The sequence below is a fragment of the Mustela nivalis genome (genome assembly GCF_964662115.1).
Source record: "Mustela nivalis genome assembly, chromosome: 17".
Lineage (NCBI taxonomy): Eukaryota > Metazoa > Chordata > Mammalia > Carnivora > Mustelidae > Mustela > Mustela nivalis.
In genome coordinates, this window is record NC_139036.1 from 19,354,759 (window position 1) to 19,361,641 (window position 6,883).

A 6,883-nucleotide genomic window follows, 5' to 3' on the forward strand; every position below is an offset into this window, starting at 1 on the left:
TGGGAAGACAACCAACCTATACCAACCTGCATCACCATACTAGCGCTGGAACACTTTACTCTCTCAGTGTTTATGAGGTCTATCTATGTGCCCTGCCCTGCGGGGGTGGGGGGGAGGGGGAGCACGTAAGTAAGTGTGTATGAGACAGAAAGAAGGAAGAAGGAAGAGGAAGCGCCGTAATGCAGTGAGTTAAGCAACATGGTGGAATGCGTAAGAAATACGTGAATAAGTAACCATGTGAATTGGCAGTGCTGGTAACTAACACCCGTGTGAGCGTTAGAGCGTACACTGTGCTTTCCGTACAGTCCGTCTTCCTCATCCCCACAATTTGAAGAGGAACACTTGTCCTTATTTCTGGCTCTCCAGTATCCAGACCCCATCCCTTCTTTTAGGGAATCTTCCACCTTCATGAGTCCTGGTGGGAGGCAGGACCTTCTCCCATTCTACAGGCTGCGCATGCCAGGTGCTTACTCTCCGGGGATCTTGGCCCACAGCCTGGGCTAGGCCAAGCAGGTGAATCTGAGACGCACTTTGAATTGTGACACAAAGAGGCAGAGACTGTGGGAAATTCATTTCGGCCGTAGTGGAGTGAGCATGGCAGCAACCCATAGTTTCCAGGTGACGGAGCCAACAGGACACTGCACTCTGAGTGCCAGGGCTTGTGGCAGGGTAAGACACAGCAGGTGGTACTTGGTGACAGTAGGAGCAGTTCCCCTAGTTCTGCTGCTTGCTTTGGGGCATTGTGACTCTCCAGGGAGAATCTCGGGTTTTCCAGGCCTCCTAGCAATTTCACAAACAAACCAGTATCCTTTTAATAAATTCATCTTCAACCAGAATAATTTCTGTGGCTGCAACTTTTGAAATATAACCCTTTGGGGTCAGTTTGTTTTTGTTGTTGTTGTTTTGGTGGTTTTTGTTTGTGTGTTTGGGTTTTTTGTTTGTTTGAGAGAGCAACAGAGGGAGAGCACGACTGGTGGGGAGGGCCAGAGGGTGAGGGAGAAGCGGGCTTCCCACTGAGCAGGCAGCCGGATGTGGGACTCAATCCCAGGACCCTGAGATCCTGACCTTAGCCGAAGGGAGATGCTTAACAGACTGAACCACCCAGGCGTCCCTGGGGTCAGTTTTATTGTCCTCATTTTTCAGGTGAGAATACAGGCTCTGAGAGATTAAGTAACTGATGACCAGAACGATCTTCCAGCCAGTTTCTTCAGTCATGCCTCATTCATAGGTAATGAACAAACTGGGAAAGGCTTCTTTGTCCCCAAACAGTCCTTCCCTTTCCCCACATGTCTAGTGCCTGAAATATACCATTAGAGAGGGGTTCCTTGAAGTCTGAAAGGCTTTTCTCTCAATTCATAGGCAACACGTCAGGGATCTTGCAATCTTAGCTCAGACCAGGGGTGGGGCAGCAAAGCTGGGGATTCTTACCTTAGAGAGGACTCAGCTAAACAGTTGCTTGAGAGAGGGGCCCATGGGAGTGGAATATAGGTGCGTGGGACAGGAGAAGGAGAGAAATACTAAGAATAGGGTTGCTGTGTGACTGGAGCCAAAAACAGACTTTGCCCCCACATTTCTATGGAGGATCTTTGGCTTGGCTGGCTGCTTAGTCTGTCGGGGTAAAGAGTGGAGATGTCAGCAAAGGAAGCCCCAGGAAATACGGGATTATTTAATGCTGATGGTTCTCAACTCTGGTCACCCTTTAGAATCACCCAGGGAACTTACACAAAGCACAAGTGTAAGGGGAATGGGGAATGGCTGCTTGACGGAGCTACGGTTTCCTTTTGGGGTGATGAAAATACTGTGGAACTGGATAAAGCTGACAGTAGCACAACATTGTGAATGTTCTAAATGCCATGAATTGTGCACTTTAGGGGTGCCTGGGTGGCTCTGTTGGTTAAGCGTCTAACTTTGGCTTGTCATGATCTTGGGGTCCTAGAAATGGCCCACATTGGGCTCCCCACTCAGCAGGGAATGTGCTTCCTCCTCTCTCTCTCCACTTGCTCATGCTCTGTTTCTGTCTCTATCCCAAATAAATAAAATCTTTTTTCAAAAAAAGAATTGTACACTTTAAAGGCCTCCAACTCTTGATCTCAGCTGAGGTCTTGGTCTCAGGGTGTGAGTTCAGGCCCTGTATTGGGCTCCATGCCCGCTCTGGAGCCTATCTAAAAAGAAATAAAACAAAATGATTAATTTTATGTTATATGAATTGTGCCTCCATTAAAATTTTAAAAAGATACTAGTGCCCTAAGAGGGGAGAGGGTAATAAAGGGCATGTATGAGGGTGGAGAATCTCAGAGAAAAAAGGAAAATTGGAGGAAGCTCTTAAGAAGTGAGACTTCAGGCATGACTGGGTGGCTCAGTGTGTTAAGCCTTTGTGTTCGGCTCAGGTCATGACCTTAGTTAGGGTCCTGGGATTGAGCTCAGGTCATGCTCTCAGGGTCCTGCAATCGAGCCCTGCATTGGGCTCTCTGCTTAGCAGGCTCCCTGCTTCCCCCTCTCTGCCTGTCTCTTTGCCTACTTGTGATAGCTCTCTGTCACATAAATAAATAAAATCTTTAAAAAAAAAAAAAGAGAGAGACTTTAGGAGAGATAATATGTGCTCTGTAATGGTAAGGTCAATTATAAAGCAAAATGTAGAGTTAACTCTACTTTACTTATCAAGGCTTTTATGGGATTTGGATTCGGATTTCTCTTGGATAATATTCTGTGCTGGGAAAGGGCTAACTATAGCCTAGTTTTATTTGGGTAATACCTTATACTATTTTACAGGTTTACCCAAGGAGGACCCTTGAATCTAGCCACATATTCAAACAGGACCAGGTGCTCTCTTGCCCAGATGTGGTAAGGAATGCCCAAATCCAAAGATACCCTCCAAAAAAAGAGCAAATAACTGAGACTATGTACTCTTGCATAAAGACCTCAGAGCACAACCCACAACCCCCTAACCAGAAAAGTAGTCAGTTACCAGGGAGGCTCCGGCAGCCAGCAATTCCAGCCTCTAATTTTGATGAAAATACTTGCCGAGACTGAATTGGCACAAACAACGCACATTCACACCCAGCCAGCTGGACTCCATCTCAAGAGTACACGATAAAGCTCCAGAAGGTGAAGAGATTGATGCTATTTATGGGAACAATCTGCAGTCATCTTTCTGTTATAGGTCTGGGTGGAATGGTGCAAGGGAATATAAGGAGCTATAAGGAGACAGCAGCTACCAAAATGCCGCAAGCCCACACAGGAGCCAAAGCTCCCAGGAGACCCCCAGTGCTGGGGACACCGAACAAGGCAGTGGGTTTGCAAAATGACCCTTGTAAGAAGCAATTACCAGCTCAAATACTCACTAAAGAAGGGAACCACTTTTCACAGCACCCAAAGAAAGGAATGAGAAGACAACGAAGCCAGAGAAAGTAAGGTGAACTCCTCCAACCAAAGTGAAGACAGAAGGAGTGGAAATTACAGCCAATCTCTAAGGACACCGGAGCGGATGTTTGCAGCAGATTCTCAAATGCTGCTTCCCACCACCACCCCATCCCTCACTCCCATCTTTGCCTCCTTCCCAGCATTCTGTTCTGCAGATATCCCATCCAGCTATTAGTTCATCCAACAGACCTTGACTAAGCACAGTCTCCATGCCAGACCCAGGACAAGGTTCTGGACATACGGAAATGAAAAAACACAATTAAGATCAGATTAAGAAAGCCCCCCCAAGGCCTTAAGCACTGAAAAGATCACTGTGTCACCTTCCCAGAAGAAAATTCAAAATAAGATTGTTGAAAATGCCACAAAACCTTACATACATGCTCAAATTAAAATAGCTTCCTTCTAGATAAAAGGATGACAAAAGTCTTGTTACGTTAATTAAACATAAGTGTTTCTCTTGCTTTCAGTTTGGTGTTCTTGTTCTGCTGCTGTCTTAAGGGGTGACCAGCTCTGGACATTTATTTATTTATCTATCTATCTATCTATCTATCTATCTATTTATTTATTTATTTATATTAACATATAATGTATTATTTGCCCCAGGGGTACAGGTCTGTGAATCATCAGGCTTACACATTTCACAGCACTCACCGTGCTCACATACCCTCCCCAGTGTCCATAACCCAACTACCCTCACCCTATCCCCCCATCCCCCAGCAACCCTCAGTTTGTTTCTTGAGATTAAGAGTCTCTTATGGTTTGTCTCCCTCCTGATCCCATCTTGTTTCATTTTTCCTTTCCCTAGCCCCCATAACCCCCTGCCCTGCTCCTCAAATTCCTCATACCAGAGAGATCATATGATAATTGTCTTTCTCTGATTGACTTATTTTGCTCAGCATAATGGAACCCTCTGGTTCCATCCACATTGTTGTAAATGGCAAGATTTCATTTCTTTTGATGGCTGCATAGTATTCCATTGTATGTGTATATCATATCATCTTTACCCATTCATCTGTTGATGGACATTTAGGTTCTTTCCATAGTTTGGCTATTGTGGACATTGCTGCTGTAAACATTGGGGTGCATGTGCCCCTTCAGGTCACTACGTTTGTATCTTTAGTATAAATACCCAGTAGAGCCATTGATGGGTCATAGGGTAGCTCTATTTTTAGCTTTTTGAGAAACCTCCATGCTGTTTTCCAGAGTGGCTGCAGCAGCTTGCATTCCCACCAATAGTGAAAGAGTGTTCCCCTTTCTCTACATCCTTGCTAGTATCTGTCATTTCCTGACTTGTTAATTTTAGCCATTCTGACTGGTTTGAGGTGGTATCTCATTGTGGTTTTGATTTGTATTTCCCTGAAGCCGAGTGATGTGGAGACTTTTTCATGTGTGTCTTTGCCATCTAGATGTCTTCTTTGCAGAAATGTCTGTTCATGTCTTCTGCCCATTTCTTCATTGGATTATTTGATCTTTGGGTGTTGAGAGTGGGAATTTCTTTATAGATTTTGGATACTAGCCCTTTATCTGATATGTCACTTGCAAATATCTTCTCCCATTCTGTCAGTTGTCTTTTGGTTTTGTTGACTATTTCTTTTGCTGTGCAAAAGCTTTTTATCTTGATGAAGTCCCAATTGTTCATTTTTGCCCTTGCTTCCCTTGCCTTTGATGGTGTTTCTAGGAAGAAGTTGCTGTGGCTGAGGTCGAAGAGGTTGCTGCCTGTGTTCTCCTCAAGGATATTGTTGGATTCCTACCTCACATGGAGGTCTTTCATCCATTTTGAGTCTATTTTTGTGTGTGGTGTAAGCAAATGGTCCAGTTTCATTCTTTTGCATGTGGCTGTCCAATTTTCCCAACACCATTTGTTGAAGAGACTGTCTTTTTCCCATTGGACATTCTTTCATATTTTGTAAAAAAAATTTTGACCATAGAGTTGAGGGTCCATTTCTGGGCTTTCTGTTCTGTTCCATTGATTTATGTGTCTGTTTTTGTGCCAGTACCATACTGTCTTGATGATGATAGCTTTGTAATAGAGCTTGAAGTCTGGAATTGGTTTGCCACCAACTTTGGTTTTCTTTTTCAACATTCCTCTGGCTATTTTTTTTTCTGGTTCCCTATAAATTTTAGGATTATTTGCTTCATTTCTTTGAAAAAAATTGATAGTATTTTGATAGGGATTGCGTTAAATGTGTAAATTACTTGAGGTAGCATAAACATTTTCACAATATTTGTTCTTCCAATCCAGGAGCATGGAACATTTTCCCATTTTTTTGAGTCTTCCTCAATTGCTTTCATGAGTACTTTATAGTTCTCTGAGTACAGATTCTTTGCCTCTTTGGTTAGGTTTATTCCTAGGTATCTTATGGTTTTGTGTGGAATTGTAAATGGGATTGACTCCTTAATTTATTTTCCTTCTGTCTTGCTGTTAGTGTATGGAAATACAACCGATTTCTGTGCATTGATTTTATATCCTGACACTTCGCTGAATTTCTGTATGAGTTCTAGCAGTTTTCTCCAGCTCCTTTAGGTGTAAGGTTAGATTGTGTACTTGAGACCTTTCTTGTTTCTTGAGAAAGGCTTATATTGCTACGTACTTTCCTCTCAGGACCGCCTTTGCTGTGTCCCAAAGGTTTTGAACAGTTGTGTTTTCATTATCATTTGTTTCCATGATTTTTTTTCAATTCTTCTTTAATTTCCTGGTTGACCCATTCATTCTTTAGTAGGATGCTCTTTAGCCTCCATATATTTGGGTTCTTTCCAACTTTCCTCTTGTGATTGAGTTCTAGTTTCAGAGCACTGTGGTCTGAAAATATGCAGGGAATGATCCCAATCTTTTGGTACCAGTTGAGACCTGATTTGTTACCCAGGATGTGATCTATTCTGGAGGATGTTCCATGTGCACTAGAGAAGGATGTGTATTCTGTTGCTTTGGGATGGAATGTTCTGAATATATCTGTGATATCCAGCTGGTCCAGTGTATCATTTAAAGTCTTTTTTAGGCTTGTTGATCTTTTGCTTACATGATCAGTCCATTTCAGTGAGGGGAGTGTTAAAGTCCCCTACTATTAATGTATTATTGTCGATGTGTTTCTTAGATTTTATTATTAATTGGTTTATATAACTGGCTACTCCTATGTTAAGGACATAGATATTTAAAATTGCTAGATCTTCTTGTTGAACAGACTCTTAAATATGATATAGGGTCCTTCCTCATCTCTTATTATAGTCTTTGTTTTAAAATCTAATTTATCTGATATAAGGATTGCCATCCCAACTTTCTTTTGATGTTGATTTAAATGGAAAATTGTTTTCCACCCCCTCACTTTAAATCTGGTGATGTCTTTGGGTCTAAAATGAGTTTCTTGCAGACAGCATATTGATGGGTCTTGTTTTTTAAATCCATTCTGATACCCTATGTCTTTTGAGCAGGGTATTTTTTAAAAGATTTTATTTATTTATTTGACAG

At 42.5% G+C, this 6,883-nt stretch overlaps 1 long non-coding RNA gene across 1 annotated transcript; it reads left to right on the forward strand.

The window, feature by feature from the left end:
- The first annotated feature begins 568 nt into the window (after positions 1-568).
- Positions 569-3,792, forward strand: LOC309851697. Its single transcript, XR_014304877.1, has 3 exons — positions 569-669; positions 1,144-1,228; positions 2,770-3,792. It is a non-coding gene; the product is annotated as an uncharacterized lncRNA (long non-coding RNA).
- The last annotated feature ends 3,091 nt before the right edge of the window (positions 3,793-6,883 follow it).